Genomic DNA, 25,788 nt, shown 5'->3' with positions numbered 1-25,788 from the left:
AAAAAAAAATGAATAAACAAATTTTCTGAAAAAGAAAAGAAAGTTAATATAATAAAAAATAAAAATAAAAAGTTGAAAATACAAATGAGTTTTCTAATAATACTTAGGTACTAACTATATATATATTCTTGAAGGAAATGCAAGTAGTAAGAAGACGAGTTTGCTCAGACGTGAGATCGAGTAGAACAAGAATAAGTAGAAGAGACCTTCACACACAAAAGGCTTTTATTATATCACCGACGACGTTTGAGAGCTTTCACGAACTGAATTCTAAGCGCTTTATCACCATGAAATACGATCAAAATTACAACGTATTTATTTCATGTCAAATTGTACGACGAATTCTAAAATTAGTATGCGCATGTATGTATTTCACGCATATACGCATAAAAAAAATTGACTTCTTTTAAAAAAAAAGAGAGAGAATAATAAAATATCGCGAATTTTCCTGTACGTTTCACGTACATTTTTCTCATTTATTTCGGTTAAAATCGATTATACACCATAGTTCAAAATCAATAACTGTCATTTAACTTTTTTATTTAACTACGTTAACCAACCGTAAATATGTTGACAAAGATTTACGATTTACTCGGTTATACGATAAAGAACATTTATGCGAACAAGAATAATAAATCTTGTTTTATTTTTTGAACCACAAAAAAAAGAAAGAAAAAAAAATGAGAGTAATAAGAAACATATTTACGTAATATAAAATAATTGTCGGAAAAAAAATTCATTGAAGATAATTATAAATGAAGTACCCCAGTAGCACAAAATATTGAATACATGTGTATTTAATATTAAAAAGAGAATTAATGTCTTTTTAATATTAAATACACATGTATTCAATATTTTTCAATATTTTGTGCTATTAGGGTAGTATCGTAAGAAAACTCAATAGCTCTCAAATCAAATCAAGTTAAAAGAAAATGATCTGTAAAATAAGTTTAATGTTAAATAATATAACAGGGATAAAATAGCTTAATTAAGATCGTTAATATTGTAATAAAATATTAATACATTTGAATTTGTAGTTTAGCCTGCTTACTGTTTATCGGTAGAACCAGACGATCGTTAAATTCGCGTTACGGTTTACTGATTATGTTAACTACTACTATGTTCCATGTTTGGTACCATCTCGAAAGCAGCTACGCAGATTCCACTCTATCTATTTCTCTCTCTCTCTCACTCTCTCTAATCTTCTATGCTTACTGGCTTCTACAGAAAGCAGGACTCCAATTATCTCGGTCCAATTAGGAGTTCGACGAATAGCATGAGAATCTCATACGAATGAGAACGTTTCTACATCGTCTCTATCTTTACCTCTATCTTTGTCTATACATTTATATATATATTCGTTTGTCTACTACTATCTACCTCGATTCCACCTACCAAATCCTCTATCTTAGCAAGTACATACGTCGATACAGGTTTGACGTAGTACACGTTAGCATAAGCGAGTAATACTACCATCCTACGTAAGTACTTGCATAAGCTAAATTACTCACACAAGCATCGTTACTATGAATAGATTCAATTTATAAATAATATATGCTTTTCGTCTCACTAATTAACAATTATTTTTATTTCACGCTCAATAAACATTTAGTACTAAATATTTTAAAAAATATAACGAAAAAAACATTTTCATAAAATAATTGAAAATTTCGTACATCGGTGCTAATTACAATTCTTTTTAAAATTAATTTGATTAATTTGTAACAAATATTCTTAGAAGGGGGAAGGAAGGAGGAAACAAATTAATCAAATTTAAAATAAAATTATAAATTTTACAAAAATCGATTAAATGTAAATTTGTTGTTGCATTCTATGCGCCCCCTTCCCCTGTTTGCAACTTTTACAATCAACAAGTTTTTCTTTGAAACAATAAATTCAACACGATATGGGAAATGTACGATCCGCAATGATCGTACGGCAACTAGCTGTATTTGAAATGCGCGCCACCGATTCTATCGATTATAATTCTAGATCGATACTCGTTACGGTATCGAACAACTACAAGCGACTATCGAAGCACTAACCTCACCTCTCACATCCCCACCATATGCGTCCTGCTGAGCCAGTTCAAAGGGACATTCTTCCTATTTCATCACAGGACACCTACAACGATACATCTTCATCACCTAAGGACCATAGAATCCGCAACTTAAGGATTCACAAGGAACAACAAAGGGAACACTTCAACCTTTACGGTTGTGAACCACATACGAAATTGCCAGAAGACTCTTAATCGAGAAATTTAAGCCCCAACAGGAAAAGCTTATCGAACTCTCGATATCGATATTTTTCAAATCGTCTCCCTTTTTTTGCAGAATCAATTTCTTCTTTTAAAACAAACTCGTTTTCTTCCGTTGTTCCTTGGCTATGAGATAAAGAGAAAACTCGTATAAATGTATTTTTACAGTGTAAGTTTATATACGTATTTATTTGTACACACAGGGGGGGGGAAGTCAAACCGAGCTAAAAATCGAATCGGAAGTTAATTCACGCTGACAAAAGAATACAATAGACTAGCTTTAATAAAAGTTATTTCGAAGCAAAAAGGATATTCAACCGTCTAGAAACTACTCTGACCCTAATTGAAAATATATACTTCTTTTATTGTCGACGCGTGCATCACTGTTAGAAAGTAAAGAAAAACTTTATTCGAAGTTCAATATTATCCTGTTAATATTAGTGTTTTTTCATGAATAAAATAATGTTCCGTTTATGAATGTAACCATTATTCAAATTTTTTTCTAATAATTTTAACTAGAATGATGCATCACATTTAGGTTTTTTCAGTTGTAAGGGATGAGAACAAAATAAAATTACTGGTGAATATTTACTAGGCTGTTCAATAAGTTTTGCGGTTCGATAAGAGAGGGTGTTGCTACTAGCCTACATTTTTTTTGTTATGTTGGTACACTCTTCATATGAACGTATGTGAAGTTTCATTTCAATCTGTCAATTCATTCTTTGTTTACAAACCATTTAGTATCGATGTGTCACAGTATTTTTTTACAATGGAAAAAATCAAGTATCGTCCAGTGTTTGAATTTTTATTTTTGGAAGGTTTAAAAGCAAAGGAAATTTATGAACGAATGTTGAAAGCGTATAAGGACTCTTTGCCTTCAATTAGTACAGTAGAAAGATGGGTTGCTGAATTTAAACGTGGTCGTACAAGCCTTGAAAACGATCCACGTTAAGGACGTCCAAAAACAGCAACAACACCGGAAATCGTAGAAAAAATACAGGACATCGTATTGGAAAATCGTCGAGTGACTGAAAGATATTTTGTAGAAGCCCTAGGCATCTCATTGGACAGTGTGGGCAATATTTTGACTGAAGTATTGGGTTTCAGAAAGCTGTGTGCACCATGGGTGCCACATTCGCTAACAATGGAACAAAAACACATTCGAATGCGACTTTTTCAGCAACATTTAGAGCATTTTCGACAAAGTGGATTTTGTGCGTCGATTCATCACTATGGATGAGACTTGGGTCTATCACCATGATCCTGAATCAAAACAAAAGGCTAAAAAGTGGTGTGAACCTGGTTCTTCGGCTCCGAAACGAGTTCGTGTCCAGAAATCGGCCAAGAAGGTGTTAGCATCAGTTTTTTGGGATGCAAAAGGAATTTTGTTTGTGGATTACTTGCAAACTGGTAAAACAATAAATTCTGAATATTATTGTAACCTTTTAGATCAACTGAAGGAAAAAATTCGTGAAAAAAGACCCGGTTTGCAGAAGAAAAAAATCCTTTTTCATCAGGACAATGCACTGTGTCACAAGAGCATTTTGGCAATGGCTAAAATCCATGAATTAAAGTTCGAATTGTTGGAGCATCCACTGTATTCACCAGATTTGGTCTCTAGCAATTTCCATCTGTTTCCAGACCTAAAAAAAATCATGCGTGAAAAGTGTTTTTCACCAAATGATGAGGTCATAACAGCTGTGGAAGCGTATTTTGCAGCCCTTCCAGATTCTCACTTCAGGGATGGAATTCATAAATTGGAGTCTCGTTGGAACAAGTGTATCAACAATGCAAGTACCCAATACAAACATAACAAGTGTTTAGGGAGACTATACTGAATAATAAAGTGTATTTCAAACCATAAAATTGTGTCTTTTTTATCGAACCGCAAAACTTATTGAAGGGCCCAGTAATTATGAAAAATAATCGAGAAGTTGAATTTATCAAATTTGATCATTCAGGATCATTTGGAACTCAAAGCAAAAAATTAATTGAAAAATGAAATAAAACACGTTAGAGTGAAATAAATTCAGAGAGACAGATAGAAAGAACATTATTGGAAAGTATAGTTTTAATACTATCAAGTGAATTGATGCTTTTCATTCAAAGCACTGTTTCTAATATTGAAAGCATTTTCAATGTTGCAAGGTACAATGTGATCAAGCCTACGCAAAATTATACAAACTGTGTAAATTTGAACTCGATTAGATTGCAAGGCGTACACTATTGTAAGGTAAATCTTTTAGTGTTGTTAGACCGTTAGAAACGTTGATCTTTGACCATAGAACGCGTAGGTACAATGTATGTAAAGTACATAACTATATATGTAAGCTTATGTATGTAGATACGTATACGTGTGAAATTTATAGCTTTGTGAAAAGCCTTAGGTGCATCCTTGATGTAACTAAAACAGACCGATTAAAGAATCTTTAAACGATATTTTAAAATAATTCTACAAATTTTTATACTAACTATAATTATTATTATAATACTATTAATTTTTATTTATTATTATAATAATGATATTAGTATTATAATTAATAATAATATATTATATTATAATATGATATTATTATTATTATAATTTTTATTTATTACTATAATATAAAATAAATAAATTTATAATTACAATACTACTAATTTTTATAATACTATTAACATTATTATAATTTTTTTTCAGTAAGTTCGCGTATTATTTGATATCATCAAAACCAAAAAAATATTAGCCAAAAATATTTTTGTAAAAGAAAATCATTTATTTCGAATAATCGTCTCAACACATTTTTCGTTCATTTTATATTTATACAGATGGTTAAAAATAGAATTAAAAATGAAAATAAAATTGTTTTCAAAATGATATTTCAACGACAACGAAATAATTAATTTTTTAAATGCCACCAAGCAACTTTTGATTCACACCCTCACATTTAAACACCGTATACAAAATAATCTAAAAGGGAAAAAAGTAAAGAGAGTAAAGAAAAGAAAAGAAAAAGAGGATTCTTTTTTTTTATTAAATTCATGATATTCCTCATAAAAATTCCTCGGTTTAGGATTAAAGTGTGATAAATCGTTCGACAAATGTTCCAAGAAACGTTCAAGGAGACCAACGAGAAAGTTTTACCACATTCGCGAGAAAATGTCGCTTATTAAACGGAAGAGCTTGCTTGGGCTAGCTCGTTTCAAGTCCGTAAAATGACTTCCTTAGACGATACTCGTTACGTAAAACGACGAAACCTCTAGTCGCGACGACTATATGCGTGCTTTAAAATTGTAAAAAAGAAAAAAGGAAAAAAAATAAAAGATGATAAAAGTAACACTTTCAAGAGAATAAAGAAAAGAAACGATGGTCAGATACAAATACACAAAAACTACCATGAATTATAAATAAAAATAGGAATGAGAATCCAAACCCTTTTTTTCATTTTAATTTTTTAGTTACACGATACCAGAATTACGTTCAATCTATAATACTTATTTTTTATTAAAAAGACAAAATAAAATAAATAAATAAATTTAAAGTTAAATAAAAACAATCGGTATAATAAAATATTATTATATGTATTATCAACTTTACTAAATAACTAACTAAAATATTATTCTATATAATATTATTATATGTATTATCTACTTTACTAAATAACTAAATAAAATATTATTCTATATAATATATATATATATATATCTTTCTCTCTTTGTTTTTATCTCTAGAGAGATAGACACTACTAACGGTCAACGTTACCTGCAGAAACACACGACACTAAAGGCACTCTAATTTGATTACACTTACGTGTACCGCACACGATCCGTTTGAAGCCATTTACGCGAAAAGCGTTCATGTAGTTACGTATATGCGTACGATTGCGTAGATGTATGTGTATATGTGTGCACATATGTGTTTGAGTAGTTAGTCAATAAATAGTGTAGGAATTTTCCATATAAAAAAAAAAAATATAAAAAATTCTCTTTCAACATATTGAACGTTGACACACGTTCACAAACATTGCTTATTTTACGTGAAAATAGATACTAACTTTTAAATGAATTTTTACTTATTGTAAATAATCGTTGAATCTAATTTTTTATTTAACATTTTATTTAGATTTTGTTAGAAATTAGACGAATGTAAAAAAGAAAAAAATAAACAACAACAACTTTTAAAACATGCTTGCATATTATTAAAAAAAGAATCCTGCAATAATTTGAGTAAGGTGTTCAATGTGTTATATTTGTTTATTCTATACAATGTGTTAATTATTCATATATATTGACATTAATTTCTATAATAATTAGCTATTGCAAAAAACATAATTGATTATTTTAAATTAATAAATAGAAATACGAATACTTCTGTATATGTATAATATATTTAATTAAAATACAACGTATGTACTTACTCGTATAAGATTACTATGAAAACTCCTTAAAATTATCTACTTAATAGTCAAGGTTGTTGTCTCGATGATAGTACGAACGATACTCAGTCGTTTTGTAAACACTCGGTTACCTTTCATACGTAATTTCTTGAAATTATTGACAAGGAGAACATATGTTGCAGAAAGGTCAAACTGTTTACATACTTTTCATAAGAAACGTTAATCGGTCGATGTTTTCCGTATTATTAAAATGGCTTCTTTAGAATACAATTATTATTATAATATACCTGAATTATTAACATTTTTTTAGAATAAAATTGTAATAATTAAGGTATATTATATGTGTACGTGTAAGCATGTTAAATATAAAACTTCATCAATGAAATAATAAATTAAAATGTTTATATAAAATTTAAAAAAGGGAATTTAAATATTTTACGTATGTATATATATTTAAATTATATATTTAAACACATGACACATAAGATAACGATATTGCGTTTGATTAAACCTAGAATTTTCTTATCAAAGATAATCCATCGTTGCTTTGTAACGTCTTGTGTTTGAATTAAAAAAAATGAGAAAAATTTAAGAAAAAAGAAATGTAACCTTCAAAGACATTGAATTTATAAATTTGTAAAATAATTCGCCTTTTTTCCTCTTTATTTGTTCTACAAAAATTCTTCATAGTTCTAGTCGATCTACTAACGATTGTTCGTCGAAAGTTTACTCGAAAAACTTGGGGAAAACAAAAAAAAAAGAAAAAACTTGTTCGAAGAAGTCAAGGGAGTTCCTTGGAACGCAAAAAGAGAACACACACGATGATAGTAGAGTCATTTTCGACAACGACGATTTGTTTCGCATACTTAAAAACATTTCTATCTCGATTGTATCTCTCTAACTACGGTTTTATCAAAGTTCTACGAACATTTTCAAGACACAAAAAGAATAAAAAAGAAAAAGTCAATGATAAAAAAAGAAAACAACCTATCGTATAATCGAACTATAAATAAGTCAAGAGAAAGAAAGATGAGAGGGGGGAGGGGGAAGGGGGAAAAAGGAATTCGGTTAGAAATAATAGCGAATTGGTTGAATCAAAATCGATTATATGACGTAATTATAGTATATATATATATATTAGGGTGGGTCAAAAAATGACTTTTTTTTTTTTTTTTTCAAGTGCCACGGAAAAATGGGTTGCTAGACACCTTAAAAGAATTCTCACCAAATATGAGCTCTTAATTTTAATAGGAAGATCCTCCGCATCGCAGTTTTTTATTTTTTTCTCAGTCCAATAGAATAAAATTCATACCTCATTATTTATTGATTGTACAGAAAAATGTTTTAGACAAATTTTGTAGGAAATTTAGTGCTCTACAAAAAAAGGTATCTTATATTTTTTCCGTAAACCTCACTATTTGAATGATATTGAAGATGTAAATTTGATGATTTTTAGACAAATTTCATTTTTGTTTAAGAATTTTATCACTCGACAATAAATGACTATTAAAAAGTGCACAATACAAATTTTTGTAGGAAATTAACTTCTCTATAAAAATGGTGTCTTATGTTTTGGCAATTAAATTAAGCGTTCAAAAGATATTCAGAGACAAAAATCAGTACACATGACAGTTTGATGATGCGGAGGTTTGAAGTTGAAACTGCGATGCGGAGGATCTTCCTATTAAAATTAAGAGCTTATATTTGGTGAGAATTTTTTTAAGGTGTCTAGCAACCCATTTTTCCGTGGCACTTGAAAAAAAAAAAAGTCATTTTTTTGACCCACCCTAATATATATATCGAAAATGTAGGTGAATAAAGTTAAAAAAAAAAGTAAATTAATTAAAAATATCTGTTATTTATAGAAAAAAAATGAGTCAATATTTAAAAAAATTTTTTTTTTAAACAAATGTTTGATATTACAATGATTTAGATCAAAATTAGAAATATTTTCAATATACACAATGAATAATTATAAGAAAATATTATCAGTATGTAGACCGCGCGTATTAATATGTGACCTTTAAACGACCTTACTTGTATTATAAATACTTGCCAGATTAATTTTACTTTTTTTTAATTTGATTTTATTAAAGCTGCCATTTTTATAGTGGATCCATATATTAAAAACATTTAGCAATAAATACAAAAATTTTTATGAAAATCTTACGTTCCTATTAGAAATATTGATCATTTATTTAATATGTTAAAAAATAAATTATTATTTATAATAAACAATATTCATTTCTATAAAATATCAATCAATGATACTGAATCATACTGATCATTTATTTAATATGTTAAAAAATAAATTATTATTTGTACTAAATGATATTTATTTCTCTAAAATATTAATCAAGAATGTTTAGAAATATTGACTCAATAAATAAAAAAAATAGATACAAAAATCAGAGAGTGGGAAGGAGGTGAAGTGGAGGGGGGAGGGGTTAAAGAAGAAAGTTTTTGAGAAAAAGAAGAAAGTTTGAGTGATCGAAAAATTATAGGTGGTAACAGATGTCAAAAAATATTTAATGTGAGTAAAAATATACTATAGTGAGAGTAAGATAGAGAGAGAGAGAGAGAGAGAGAGAGAATGATTATGCTATTAACGGAACGCTAACTGGTTATATGGTATCTAAATCCCCATGGACTTCTCATTGCTCGATACCAGGATCTCGTTAAATCCACCCACTCCACTCTATCCATCTCTTCATCTCACTCATCCCAATTTAGAAGAGTTAACTATCCTTTGAAAGCAACCGAATTGCTCTCTCATGCTCTTGCAAAACACCTTTACCTCTCATCCCCTTTTCTTTCCTTTTATCTTCACCAACTACCTCTTTCTCTCTTACTTTTATTTTCTAACATCTTCAATTAAACTATTAGCAATTGTGAAATGTTTTTTACTAAAGAAAAAATTCATTTAAAAATATTTTCATTATATTTATGATAATATTTAAAATTGATGATAGAAAATTAATTTTCTGTTCGGTAATAAAATTTGAGATTAAATTTTTATTTAGAATTTGAAGAAAAAAAATACAATATAAATATATATTTTAAAACTTAGGAATATTATTTCTTTTAACAAAATTATTTTATCTTATTATATCTTTTATATTTTCATAATTTTTTCTTTTATCAAATTATTTTAAATATTAAAATATTCAATAATAAATATTAAAATATTTTATAAAATTATTTTAAATATTAAAATTATTATTATTATACTATATGCCGTTATATTATTTAATTACAATTAATAAATTGTATTATATACAAACGTAATAGTTAAATCTGTTTGTAAATTATTTTGAAAAATGTGTCAAATATCAATGCATTAAAGTAATTGAATTTTTTAGAAAAAAAAAACAAATTAAACTCGATCGATTAGAATACATTAATAAATTCTTTTTTTAAAACATCGACATATTACTTTTTACATGAAAAAAAATTTATTGATACGATCGATCAATAAATCCAATAGATATAATCATCCTTATAAAACTTAAATGTACATCATAGAAATGTTCAATAACAAAGTGGCATTAAGAACTATCAACTGAAATCAATCCATGATATTCAATAAGCTTACATTTTGATCTTCTAATGTAATGATACATCTTTTCCTGTATCCTTTAAATTCAAACGACAAGGAACATACTTAAAGTATAATATAAATCGAAAGAGAGAGAAAAAAGAGCTTTTCCTACAATATATGCTCAAAATAATTTAAGATGTTCTATTAAAAATTGTCATTTTCTAAATGAAAATTAAAAAAAAAAAAAAGAAAAAATATACAAAAATAAAATAAAACGAAATAAAAAAGAGAGAAAGAGATTGAAGAAGAGAATAAGAAGAAAGAAAATGTTCGTAATTTGAACTTAACGAATTCTATCAAAAGAAAATAAATAATGAAAAGAAAGAGAGAAATAAAAGGAAGGTGGGCGATGGGGTATGTTTGATAAGAAGAAGATAGAAAATTTTCTTTAAATGTACGCGTTATTTGAAAAAGCTGTTCGTGACATGACAATACTCGAGTTTTCCAAAAGAAATTGATTGTAAATAAAATTTTTAAAAATGAGAGAGAGAGAGAGAGTGAAGGAAAGAAAGTGTCAAATATAATACAAAACTGAAATAAGAAAAATAAATATCAAAAATTAACACAAAAAGGTAATAAACAAAAAAGTAATAGATATTTTTCCTTTGGGGGGAAATATTTTTTTTTTATTTTATATAATATTTTGTAAAAATATGTATAATATTTATGTAATATTATATATTAAATAATATTAATATATTTAATTATATTTTATATTTGTTGGAAATGGATCTCTGAGTGCTTGTATTTATAATTCCCGCGCTTACTTATTATGTGATTGATTAATATATCGACCGGCAATATAGCGTGGCGTATTATTCCTGCATCCGATCTTCTTCTTGTTTCGGCTAGTTAGTCCGTCGCCAACGCTCGATTAGTATAGACGTACATATATAATTAACTAAATGTATCTTATATACATTAAAGACTATTAGTATAGTATTAAATAAGTGTACACATTACGCATCCTCCAAGGCCATTCCCATCAATATTAATATATCTAATTATATTTTATATTATAAATATATTTTATATTAATTACATAAAAATTAATAATAAAAAAACTATAATTATATTATATATATATATATATGACAAAATATTTGTCATATATATATATATATATATATATGACAAAAGTCCCATACCTGTTCCTTTGTTCCTTCTTAGAGTACAGTTTGAGAATTTTGTTTGCTTTATATAAAAATATTAATTCGTTGTAATTATTAACAATATTTGTTTCCACCAATGTTTGATGTCATCTATAAATTGTATACTACTTTCTTTTCTTTCTTTCTTTCTATGATTCTGTCTTTGTCAATTTTTCTATCTCTTTCTTACTTACTAGAAATATCATGAATTACAATTTCTCTTCGAACGATTTCTGAGAAAAATGTCTCTACATTTTTATATGATATTATATTTTGAAAAATTTTTACTACGAGAATCGCATATACCTTCTCACAAATCATCTCTCTCTCTTTCTCTCTTTCTGTCTATCTATCTCTCTTTTTCAAATGAATATAAATCCGAAGAAACGTCGAAAAGCTTTTCAATATGGATATATACATATACTTATATATGTATCTATATCATGTGTATTATATGGTTTATCTCATTGCATCGTATATACTGGTACGAAAATATACAATGAACTTCAACGATCGAATTTTGGTTGTTGGGATTTTTTTCTTCTTTTTTTTTTCCGTAGACAACTCGAGTGAAAGAAATTTTTACGGTATGCTTCTGTTAAAAATTGTTCACTATGAATAGGTTGAAAATATCGTACATCGGTCTTGAACGTTCAAAATGTACTGTAGACCAATCCATTATGTTTGTCTTTATTACGTGAACAGAAATAAAAAAAATACAAATAAAATATATAAAATATAAAAATGGTATTTGTCTCTATCAAATTTTTTACAGAAATTACAATACTATATTAATGATTAGTTACATTTTTATTTATAATTATAAATGAAAAAAATAATAACTCGATCCTTGCTATGACATATATGGCTGATTCTGAAAAAAAGTCGAAAATGGCTTTATCGAGTTGATCAGTTTTCTTTTAATTCGTGATCGAATTTTTTTTACTCAAGTCGTAGTATATGTCTTGTTTGAGGAAAATATTATAGTGGTCCCCAACTGTTTTGAGTTTGAATTGAATATAAAAATTTTAAAAAAATTTGAAAATGAGGGAATGACAGATTCGTGAGGGAATGATTTTTAATATGATTCTACAATAATTAAAAACTTTATAATGTACCAATCATTTGTTTTATTACAAAACTATAATAATTAAATAATTTTATTGGAAAAATATAATAATTAAATCCATACTGTAACAATTTAATTGTTACAAACAAAACACGTTGACTCATAAAAGTAATATTAAATATTAATTTAGTTAAAATAATTTAAAGAACGAAATTAAGAAGTACTATATAATCAGTCTAAAATTTGACTTACGTTTTTAACATACTAAAGACAAGAATGTATACTTTTATATTAATGATTTAAATGTATTAAAATAATGAAAAGAGAACATAAATTGCAATTTTACTAATTTAATATTATTTATCAGTTATCAGTCTCTATGCAATCTAATCGCAGTTGTCTTTAGTTATTTTCACCTTCTTAAAGTTTTTATTTTTTCTCATCGACTTCTTTAACAAAATAACAACCTCGACTGAGTAACTTTGGGGGTTTAATTATTCGAAGAACGTAAGGCCAAGCATAAAATTCTTCATCTTTAATTGTCGGCCATTTCCAGCATTTTGATTCTTTCTTCATACACCGTACTAAAGCCCCATCATCAGATAATGAAAGAATTTTACTAGGATAGACTTCGTTATTTCATGTTATAAGGACATGGTCACCAACTTTAAAAAATTTTATGAAGGAATGACGATGAGGGAATGACAAAACGAAACAAAATTGCTACAAACTTAGGAACATAACTTTACTTTCTTACGAATTGTAAACAGTACTTTATTACTACCGAAAAAATATAAAAATATGCTATGATTATTAAATAAAAAAATGCTTACCTTTTGATAACATTACATGAGGAAATGACGTTAAAAAATATAATATTTAAAAAACTTATTGTCAAATTGATTTTAAGAAATCATCCTTTCTTCAATTGTCCACTCTCGAGTATGTACTCAAGGGCAATGTTGCCAACTACAAAAAAAATTAAAGTGGGATTTGGTAGGCCCTGGAGTATTGCTCCAATCACACTGTTACAAAACGGTGAGGGAATGATACTTTTTTTAAGGACAAATTTTGAATTATATTTAAAAATATTTCCATTCGCATTTATGAAACTATGAACTCATATAGGTATAGTCAATACTATCCTATATAAGTAAAAAATATGATAATAAACAATTTGTTAGGAATTTTACGTTTGAAGTTAATGTTTATCTTCAAATTTAGCGCTTGGGACATAGTGAGGGAATGATTTTCAGGGTACTTTCTTGGACATATCTTTGTTGTTTATCATATAAAAAATAAATTTGTTTCATACATTCGTAGATCTAGTACAGTCGTATTATTAAAAAAAACAACTTTTCATAATTGACGATCCTCGTTTATAAAAATGATCAAGGACATCAATTTCGATTTTTTTTGAGAATCAACCATATATCAACATGCAACAAATTCAAAAATTTATATATATATATAAAATATTAATATTAATTAATTTAATATTATTTTAAATATTTATTAATAATAAAATAAATATTTTTATTAATATTATTAGTTTAATATAATTTTAATATTATTTAAATTTATTATATATTTGTAATATTAATACTTATTTTTTAATATTAATATATAAGTGTAATATTCATTTAATTTTAAAATTACATATAAATTAAAAAAACACAATAAACTATTATTGCTACCCCTATAAAAAAAATCCAAGAATCAACCCTTTATTATTTAGAAATTATTTAATTTTAAAGAAAATAAATTAACGTTAGAGTAGATAATATATTCGACGAATAGAATGAATTATCGGCTAAATATAAATGAGTTGAATTGCGGTCAGTAGTAGTAGTAGTAATAATAGTAGTAGTACTAGTAGTAGTAGTTGTAGTAGTAGTGGTAGATAGGAATAGTTACGATGTTGAGAAACGTGAGGTGAAAAGTTGATGACTCGAGGACAAGGATAATAACGAGAACGAGGATGACAAGTAATATGGCGGGGTTCAAGTCGTCGCGTCGAATCTTCGGGCTCTTCTTCTCAACGCGAGAAAACGTGGCATCGTAAAAAAGAAGTTTTCCAAGCCATCGAGAAGTCTCTTTACGAGGGCCTCTAAACGGCCCAGTTGTACCTTCGAAGTTGTGCACGAGCACAACGTCGCCATTACTTCTGGAAAATAAATTGGACCTGATGCTATCTTCTTTTTCTTCTACTTCTTCTTCTTCTTCTTCTTCTTCTTCTTCTTCTTCTTCTTCTTCTTCTTCTTCTTCTTCATCTACTATTTCTTTTTCTTCTTCTTTACTTATGTTAGTTTTTTTCTTTTTCTTTCTATTTCATTCTGCTCGATAAAAGAAATACCGTTCCGATCGATAGAAAAAGAAAAAAAAGAGAATATTTCTAAAGATAAAATCAAATTCTCTATTGCTATAAGAGTACCCATCAAAAGGATGTTTAATTTTCTATAAATTATTTTATCTTCGTTTTATTTCGTAATATATATTTACGTATTTTTTTTTTATACGTATATATAAATTCGAAATAAATTATAGAAAATTGTTTACCTCTAATAGAAATGATTAAAATTTAATAAAATGAACAAATACGTTAAAAATATTGTGAGAAAAAATTTAAATCAAATATATATAATATAAATGATTAAAATGTTTAAAAGATATATATTAGAAAAATTTGAAAGTAACAATAATTGAAATTAAAACAAACATATTTGAAATTTAACGTAAAAGTAAAGTCAGATAATTTGTCGAACTAATAGTAAGGACAGAAATCAAATAGAAAGATAAAATTTCCTATATCATGAATTATCATTGAAAGAGATTCTTCGAAGTGAACTTTAACGACTTTGAAATAAAACTAAGAAAGTTCGATCTTAAGTTTACACTTAACAAGAACATGAACAAATGCTGCAAAGGCAAAGATAATTTTCATGCTCGAACACTTCGTTTAATTTATCAAGGAATGAAAAAGAAGGGTGAAGAGAAGAAGGGTGAAAGGGAAGGGATAAGGGAAGAAGAGTTATCGTAGAGAAATGTCTTTGAGACGATGAAAGTGCATACTCGAGACGAACCACTAATAACCTATGGGAGTTTATTTAGACTAAGTCTATTTAGAGAAAGTCAACGTATTCTGTACTCCAAACACGAGTTTGCGTATGCCGAGGTTGCAATACAAAGTGACAATAATGATTCCTTTGAGATTGTGTATATAATATATCTCTGCTTCATTTTTGTCTTACTTATACATATGTGTATTATCGTACGTGTTGTTCTGTAAATATTTCCAGATTTTGACAAAGTTTTAAACACGAGTAAACCATAAAAATTATCTTATACTAAACAAAGTTTTTTTTTTCTATTTAATTGGATCGACAAATGTAGGTTTTTAATTTTCTTTTATGAATATTTTTACTTACTAATTTGGTTAAATATATATTTTTTTAAATTTGTTAAAGTTATATGTGAAGTATTTTTTAATCTAAGGTTCATTTTCTCGAGCTAATATCCTCCGATGATAGTATTTAAAAAATTAATCGAACGATTAATTTTTAACACGGTTCATTACCGTTTGTAATTAATATTTGCATCGATAAACTTACTCTCGTGTTTTTTTTTTTTTCTAGACTGTAAATATTATAAGATCTTTTAAACGAGAGATTTTTCATCGTCAATGGATTATATTCCAAGTAAGATCTTCAAGTTTTCTCAGACCTAACTCTGTTTTTCCATAACATCCTTCTTCTTCTTCTTCTTCTTCTTTTTCTTCTTCTTCTTCTTCTTCTTTTACCTCCCATTTCGATCATGTTGAACTCTTATACACTTCTGTTTTTATAATAATCGAGATAAGATATTATCTTCTTATAGAAAATAAAAAAAAATTGAAAGAAAATACATAAAATCACCGTTTATAAACGTTTCGATAAAAATTAATGATGGGGTGTGGTATAATTACACAAAATTATTTCAACCGAAAAAATAAAAAAAAAGAAAGAAGTGGAACTATAAATATATAATATTTTATGTATATATATATATATATATATATATATATATATATATATATATATATATATATAAAATGAATATATATAATGAAAATAAAATATACATTATATTATTTATATTGTTAAATATACATAAATGAATCATAAAAACAAAAATGTGTACCAATCGTAGATGTATCTTTTTCGTATGAACAAAAATTCTAATAAAAAATAAAACGATTTTTCTTCAGTATATAATAAAATAAATTTAAACCAAATACAAAACTTAAAGCCAAAAGAAATAAATCATAAATACTGCAATGTGTGTATGAAAAAAGAAAAAAACATATATCAATAAAAAGAAAATTATGCGAATTTTTATGTAAAAATTCACCACCGAATATTATCAAAGAAAAAGAGAAAGAATGAGGAGAGAATAAAAGTAAAAAAAGAAAGTAAAAAAGAAATTGAAGATGTACCTATTTAATGGGTCTCGAAAATGTGAGAATATATTACTCGGTAAGAATGATATTACACACATATAAAAACACGTATACGCATACAAGTATATACTAAAAGAAAAATCGGTAACCTCGGCACGCTGCCAAAAACGTTAGACAACTATCCAGCTGCGAGAAGCTCGTTTTATTCTCGCCTCTAGGTTTCGACAAACGATGCGTTTATGGCCAGAGAGCTTTTCGTACCTATCTTTCTCTCTTCATTTCTCGAGATTTCCTTGAGGCTTTGAAAAATAACCCAAAAAGAAAAGAAAGAGAAGAAAAGAAACAAAAATATTGCATGCCCTCCATCTTACCCTGATGAGGAACAAACAAATTTATAAAAAAGAGAGAGAGAGAGAAAAAGAATGAAAAATAAACTCTTTCTAGTTGCAACTATTTAATTAACTAGTTAATTAACTAAGCACGCATATAATAATAATAATTATTCATTATAACGTTCGAATTATTCCCGGTTTTATTCGAATAGTAAAACATGATCCGTATATGTCTGACCATCGTACGGGCCTTTACTACTTACATGCATACAATATATTGTTATGATATACAAATTAAATAGGAGAATGCATTTTTTTGTAATTATAACAAATAATTAAATTAATTTAATTATTTAATTAATTATTATTTTTTATATTTATTAATTTGTATTATTAATATATATAATATACATAATAATAATATATTATATAATAATTATATATTTTTTCTATTTTATTATTTTATTTTATTTTCGATTTTTTTTCTATTTATTATTTTTTTTTGTTTTTGTTTTCTAGAACAACGCACGCGAGATCATATTGATAAAAAATAATATATATTTTAAATAATTATATACTATCTATCCGTCATTCGTGCATCTAAAACTGTTAAAATTATAAAGGAGAAAAAGTTTACACGCTTCATGATCTTTCACACAAGCACACAAAGTATACTTTTTTCTTTTTTTTTGTATAATACTTTGCTAACCGAGGATATAAATTTGACGAGCGGAAAAAAGGAAAAAAAGCGTGGTTGACGTCAAAGTGTGAAGAAGCACCATAAAGGAACCAAAAGAAACAACCGTATAGTTTTATGAAATAACCCGTTAAATTTTTTCCTTTCGTCATACGATGTATTTAAATATAAAAGAAAAAGTATTACGAAAAATACATTGGATGAAAATATTGTAAAAAAAAATTTTTTTTTTTTTTCAATTGAATGATTTTTTTAAATATTGTACGCATATTTATATTTTTCAGAAAAAAAAAATTTTAATTCGTAGTAATTAATCATTATTTATTTATATATCTTTTTTCTTTTTTTTTCAACGTTTGAAAGAAAGGTAAAGAAAGAAAAAATAAAAACAAAAAAAACTAGGTTCTTGGAATCAATGAAAACTCATGACGAAGCTTGGCTTTAATGTAGGTTTTCTCTACAGGTGGTTGCTTCTTTGACACTTTCGATGTCACTGACATCACCCAACCCATTGATGACTGTTCAACAAACATTACGAAATTGTTGGCAGGAATATTAGAACCACGTGAACCGCGTTACAAATGATTTAAATACGATTTTCAACTTTATTCGCATACTAGGAACAATGAAATCTTATAAATACAATAATATTTACATCATTATATTTTTTTTTTTATACGAAAACATAAAACATACTTTCGCACAATTTAGTATTAAAAGCAATTTAAAAATGAATTACGAATTACTCTCATTTCTTTCATCGATTGAACCGGTTGACATCAATTGTCATCGTGAAATCTAATTTCAAGTAGAATAAAGAAATATAAACAGAAGTAAGAGAGAAAAAATAAAATTCGGTTTATGCGATATTATTCTAACGTTTATATTGTGACAGTGACAAGCATTAGCATATTCACGGTTTTCTTCAGGTTCGTTAAAACTTCATTTTCAAATTTTCTTTTCAAAATTACGCGTTCTCCAAAACTACTGGAGTTCTCAAATGCGTACTAGAGAAACTGGAATTACATCCTTTAAGTAGAAACTCTAATACTTTGGAAGGAAAACTTACAAAATATTCCTAGCATCAGTTGTCTTCTATTATATATATATAATATTATATTTTTTATATTATATTAATAATTAAATAACAAAAATTATAGAAAAATTTTTAAATTAACCTCTTAAGTTGCACGCTCGAGTTAACTCGTGTGGCGTTGTATAACGTTGAGCCAAAATTGTTCCTTAAGGTGTTAATATAGTAATTTGTAAATAATATATTTAAAAGAAAGAAAAATAAATCATAAATAATTATTTATTTTAATTAATTTTTTTCTTAAGAATATTATTGACACTTTTTAATATCGCGTTTTAGTAAAATTGTCAGGTTGAAATTATTTATCGTTGAAATAGAATGTCGAGACATTTTGAAAGGATACACTCGTCGATAATGAAGAGAAAATAATAGACTTGGGAACAAGTATAGAAGGTAAATTGTATAGAAAAGTTAGTCCTTGGACAGGTAGATCGATATTTTGTGCTACCTTGTTTTCCTGTGGTTTTAAATACCACGAAAATCGACATGACAATGGATATTTATTTACATACTGACAAATTTCAATTTTCTATTCATAAATCTTACAATTATTACAATTTTCTAACATTGACACATAATTTATTTTACACTACTATAATAATAATACCAAAGAATTATTAATTTTAATCATAAGAATGTGATATTTCTAAATAAAAATTGTACAATTTTCAAAGTATAAGATATAAAATCTTATAAGATAAATATATTTGATTTAAAAAATAATTTAAAATAAATATCTTAATGTATTATGTATATTAGTATTTTTGTTTATTATTATTACCGTTATTATTATAAAATATATTCCTAGATATATCATTCTTATGATAAATTTAATGGAAAAATGATTCAATTGAGTCGACTCTTGAAAAAGTTTTGAAAAAAAAAATTCTTTATCATGCATTCATAAAAAAAAATTCTATCAAAGGATGATTTATGATACTCTAAGCGAACGCTAGATGACAACTACAACTACTATGATAGTATTAGTGATCGTGACGGTGTTAGTGGTAGGTGGATTGTACTCCTCCCCTACTGGGGATGCACATTGTCCTGCACAATTTGATTTATCGAACTGGAAACATAGATAACCTTCCTATCGTTTTTGCCTAACCGTATATTATCGAGTATTAATTCATTTTGTGTGAGTTAATGAGTGAGAGAGTAAAATGAGAAGACTTCAGAAAGATTATTGAAAAATATTTAATTTGTTTATAATTATTTGATACAATTTACTCACGTATATGAAGCATCTACATTTATGCTAAATAATGATCTATATATTCATTGAACTATTCGTGAATAAATAAATAAATCTATCATAAATGAAAATAAAATTTCAAATTGTAAATAATTGTATGAAAATCTTTTTAATTACATTTTTTAAATGATTGATTTGAATAGAAAATTTTTTTGTATTTTCCTGTTAAACGATTTTAGAATCGCATAAACTTTGGTAATATTTAATCAGATCTGGCAATATTTGCGTGCATTTGAAACCTGACACATCATAAAATAATTTAAAATAAAAAACTACTAACCAAATCTTTAAGATTTAAATTCATTTATAAAATATCATTGAAATTCGTATCGTTAAATTTGAAATCTTAATCAAATTTGTTATCTAATGAAAAACAAAGAATTTAATTATTTTAAATCTATTATTATTCAAGATTAAATAGATGGTTCGACTTTAAGAAGTTAAAAGAAAAAGGATCAAAAAAAAAACTAAAATAAAATAAAATCGATGAACCTACTAGCCTGAAGCAAAGTAAAAAAAAAAAAAAAGAGAAAAAGGTAAATCCTTTCCTTCCCATTTCGTTTTCTAATCCCCGGAGAATTTCGTTGACGGATATTTACGAGAGGTAGTCGTCAACCAAAGACGTGAAAATCTTCTTGAAGTTTTGAATTAAAGCCAAACACTGGATTGATGATCTCTTTCTTTAGAGATGACAGATCCGCGAATATGAAAAGGAATTTTTGAAAAATAAAGAAAAAAACATCAACTTAACTAATAAAGAAAAAAAAAGAGATTCGAAGTTAGACAAAAATTCAACATTTTTGAACGTCACTATTAACTATTACCATTTAAACGTTTGAATGTTTCCATTGAAATCGATTAATTTAAATTAAAGATTAAATTGTTGATTAGTCGTTTTTGTTTTTTATTCGGACGACAAACTCGAAAATTGTACGAATGATTTGAAAAGAAAATTACGCAGAAATTCGTTATTTAACCAAAACTATAATAACATTTAAATATACATAAGTGTAGATAAGTTTATTGAAATTAATAAAATTATTAAATTAATATTTATGTATATATAATAATTAATAAAAAAGATAAGCTTATTAATTATTAATATTTTAAGCCAAAAACCGAATAAATAATTTATTCTCGTTTTCTATATTTCTTTTTATATGACAAAGATTCTAAAAATTAAAAAAAAATGTGAAAACAAATTAGTGGTAAAAATTTGACCATTGAGCAAGTTTAAAATTACACAGAAGTGTCTGTAAAACATCGAAATACTTGAATTAACATTTAAATATAAAATACACGAACCAAATTACTTTCTCTTTCTCTTGAAATCAATTAATTACAAATTAAACAATTGTATTTATAATTTCTATATTTTGTTGATCAAGGAAGAAATCCAAAAATATGAAAACAGTTTAACCAATAAAACGAGTTTAAAATTATACCAAAAGATATGACATTTTGAAAAACAAAAAAAACACAGTATGATAAACATTTAAATTTAAATACATGAATACTATATAACATATGTATAAGCCTCTTTCTCAAAAAAAAAAGAGAGAGAGAGAAAGGAATCGATTCGCGTTAACTGGAGTGCCTCGACGTCACCAAAAAGAGACGCGTGTTAAAGAGAAAAGAGGAAGTGAGTTCTTTGCCAAAGGTCAACGTCTACTAACCACCACACCAACGTGATATTTTCAAGGAGACGTAAGCATTACTGAAGATAGAAAGAAAGAGGGGTAAGAAGGAAGGAAGAAAGAAAGAGAGACAGAGAGAGCGAGAATTTACTTTCAAAACCGTCGGACGATGTAAACGCAGCCAAAGATCGCAGTCGACCCTCTTTTACCTCAAAACACATGAAATTGATACACATCACAAAGAGAGGAGATTATAAAAAGAATAAATAAATGTTATCAATGAAATAACTCGAACCATTTTTAGAACTAAATTATCTACTAAAAGTATACTCTTATCGAATATCCTGTATCAAGGATGGAAGAGATTAATAAGAGGAAATAAAATGTTTGATGTTGGTAATAAGTAATAATCTGCAAATAAAATTATATTAAGTGTGGAAGATTGTATCTAATAATTAACGGTGTGTGTTCAATTACTTTTACTCTATTTTAAAAGTAAAAAAAAATATTGTAAGTATTATTTAAATAATAAAAATAAAGATATTTTAAATGTGATAGTGTAATATTAAATAATATAAAATATATATATATGTGTTATAATTAATACTAATAAAATTATAATATATTCATATGATTTTCGAATACAAAATAAAATATAAAAAACATAAACTAAATAAATATCTATTTATCGAACTATTACAAGTAGGATTTCAATATAAAGGTTTAGTTTCTTTTATCTTTTTCTCTATTTCTACTCTCTTTAACCCTTTATTATTTTATCTCTTCCACCTTTTATAACATTTTCTTTGATTATGTACACCATATCCCTTTGAACGGACTGCGATTATCGACGACAAAAGAGGAACCACGAAAGCGACAAGAAGTTAAAACAATGAAGGAAAAAAAGAAGGAAAGAGAGAGAGAGACAAATGGAGTCTACAAAGAGAGAAATTCTCCGTCTTCCGCGTTTCCCTTCTGCGATAATGCATTCGAGACCGCAGGATCTCGTCTTTCGCGGCAAAACGAGGACATCTTGCCGCAGACTCTATCTATCTATCTACCTATCTATCTATCCCTCTCTCTTACTCTCTATATATTACTCCATATACATATACATAGCCTTTTCCTTACTCTATGTATTTACAATTGTATGTGTATTATACATAAGTATATAGATATTCTCATACATAGGAACAATGCAAACCACTGCTATGTAAAAGATGCCTCGCCTACCTAAAGTGTTACAAATCAATCGAATAAATTAATTAACAATCATTATATATGTAGAAATTATTTATTCAATAAAAATAATATAAGAACGAGCAAAATATTTTCTATTTTAAAAAAAGAAAACACACACTTGGACAATCTTATTATAAAAATTATAATTACAATTATGGGAATACTTATATATATTGTTCGTTTGATAAGAACAATAATATAAGATTTAATTTCTACATAATAATGAAAATTAAAAATATACGAATTAAATTTTATAGTTTCTAACCAGACACACTGTAAATATTATTCTATGAATGTACTCATATATATTTCTTATAAAAGGGTTGTGATCCTAGAATACGTGCATCCGAGTAGAATCTTTGAATATTGAATTTCTAACTTTAATAAATACACGCAAAGAAAATAAGAGTAAAGATTACAAAAAAAAAATAGAATATATGAAAAGCGCGCGCGCGCGCGCGGGTGTGTGTGTATGTGTGTATATTATGTCTATTTTAATCCTAGTATTATCAAAGCCTATAAGTTTTTTAAGTATTCTTTCATAAAATAAAAAAGAAAAAAGAAAATTAAAAAAGAGAGATGTTAGAAAAAAAAGAACAAAATAAATAACATAAACTTCCATTTTCTTTGAAAGATTTTTTTTATAACGATCTATTATTTATTTCGAGATCAGAAAGAGAAGAGTAACGATGGATCGAAAAATTCCCTTATAACGATGAGTTTAAGATGAGCACTTTCTTGGCGCATATAAAATATAATCAACGAAGAGGCTCTTAAACCAATATCACTACCACTACTACTACTACTACTATTAAAAAAAACGATGCTCTTACGCTTTTCGAGGGCTTTCAATGGATTATTAAGCGAGAAACTCTCAAGTATGATATCGCGACACCGTAACACGCTACGTTTATTCGTATTACGTAGTACTACGTATAGATAGATGAGATGTTTTTGACTAACGCGGTAATGGGCGGACTATAATCCACATGAAATGAAATGATTTATTCAAAAATAAGATTAGATTTATCAAATTTGTACTAATGACTATAGAGAGTTTTTTTTATAAACTAATATCCTTGAAAACAACACCGTTGTTTGTCGTTTAATTTAAATTGATTTAACTCAATGAAATTTAATTTTACGATACTCTTGGAATCTTTGTTATGAAAAGATCAAAAGACGTTTAAGGTTATAACACTGAATCGCGCAATATGTTTTTTAACACAGGAACACACACAAAAATGAAAATAATAAATAAACATATTATGAATCATCAACATTCTCGTATAATGTTCTAGAAACAATAATAATCCTTAGATTAATATTCTGTCTCCGTTTTTAAATGGTAACGAAAGAATGAGAAGTAAATGAAGGTTACAAAATAAATATTGCATTAAAAAAGTGTTAACAAAGTAAAAGAAAAAAGTAAAGATGAAAAAGGACTTACCATTTCTGCGCCATCGCGCGCGTTTCCTCCAACCAACCGGTGCGTCCTTACGTTTCCGGCATTGTCATGGCTCGTTTCTTCCTGTATTTTCTTCTCTTCTTTTTTCTTTTTTTCTGCTTTTATCACACACTGATATTCAAAACAATCCGTTAATTGAGGAGAAATCCCTAGATGTAATGTATATTTAGCGACAAATGTTCTAAAACAATTTTTATATAACAAATGACATTTATTTTTCGAATCTAATTACGATAATATTATTTCCTTGATTATATTCTTAAATTAAAACTATTCAGAATGAAAGATAAAACCATGAAGAAATACCGTACACGATATATGTAGATTACAATAGACGAATATACAACACGACGATAATACAGAACAAACACGTATATACGCTCGTGGCGCGGGACCGACTGGCTCAGTCCTTCTCGTATAGCCTGTATCCCCCCACCTTACACCACCCACTCCATCATCCTCCCCGCCACAGCGCCACCTGCCCGCCCACCAACCAATCGCGCTTATCGCTCCGTCGTGTCGCGTTCTACTCCCACCACACCCCACTGATAGCTATTTCACTGAACATTTTCATATGTCATATTTTCGCAGTGTACGCTGCGTACAAAACAACTTATATACACATTTATATGATATGTATAATATATATATATAATATGAACACTTTAAAAGGACTGAATTTTAACGCGAAATAAATGTTAAGGGTAACTTTTATTCTGTTAGTAATAAAAATAAAATGAGAGAAAAATAAAAATGATTCCTTTGTTTTCACGCAAAAATATAAATTTTATGTAGTAACTATTAGCAACTTTTAAAAATCTTTTTTTCTTATTTTTACTACGAGAGAAGTTTACAACCGATCGATGAGTTTTATTTTTAATCTTCTTACAAAAAAAGTGAGATGTATCATGCATATATTTATTCAAAAAAAAAAAAACTCCCGTCAAGTTTGACCTATTTTATTATGTCATATATAAATATGCATATATATATATATATATATATATTAACGAGAACCATAATATTTTTCTCGATGAACATCGATCTTAAATCGAGCATTATGACGAGTTTGTGAATGTGTAGGAACAGACGTAAATATATAAGTGTATGCATATATATACATGTGTACGAGATATGAAGACAACGTGTTTCTTCCTTTTAAATGT

The 25,788-nt window shown here is 27.1% G+C and overlaps 1 protein-coding gene across 1 annotated transcript in view; it reads right to left on the bottom strand.

The window, feature by feature from the left end:
- Dgk (diacyl glycerol kinase 1) overlaps nt 1–25,038 on the bottom strand; it is a 98,195-nt gene extending 73,157 nt beyond the window's left edge. Inside the window, exons 1-2 of the mRNA XM_015334993.2 lie at nt 24,934–25,038; nt 24,605–24,733 (exon numbers count right to left, since the gene is read on the bottom strand). The gene's annotated coding sequence lies outside the window, so the exon portion shown is untranslated. The remainder of the gene's footprint in view (nt 1–24,604; nt 24,734–24,933) is intronic.
- Between the last annotated feature and the right edge of the window lie 750 nt (nt 25,039–25,788).

Source organism: Polistes dominula, unplaced genomic scaffold (genome assembly GCF_049000335.1).
Source record: "Polistes dominula isolate Pdom_NZ unplaced genomic scaffold, Pdom_raw_medaka contig_31, whole genome shotgun sequence".
NCBI lineage: Eukaryota > Metazoa > Arthropoda > Insecta > Hymenoptera > Vespidae > Polistes > Polistes dominula.
This window is presented reverse-complemented; position numbering and strand designations above follow the sequence as displayed.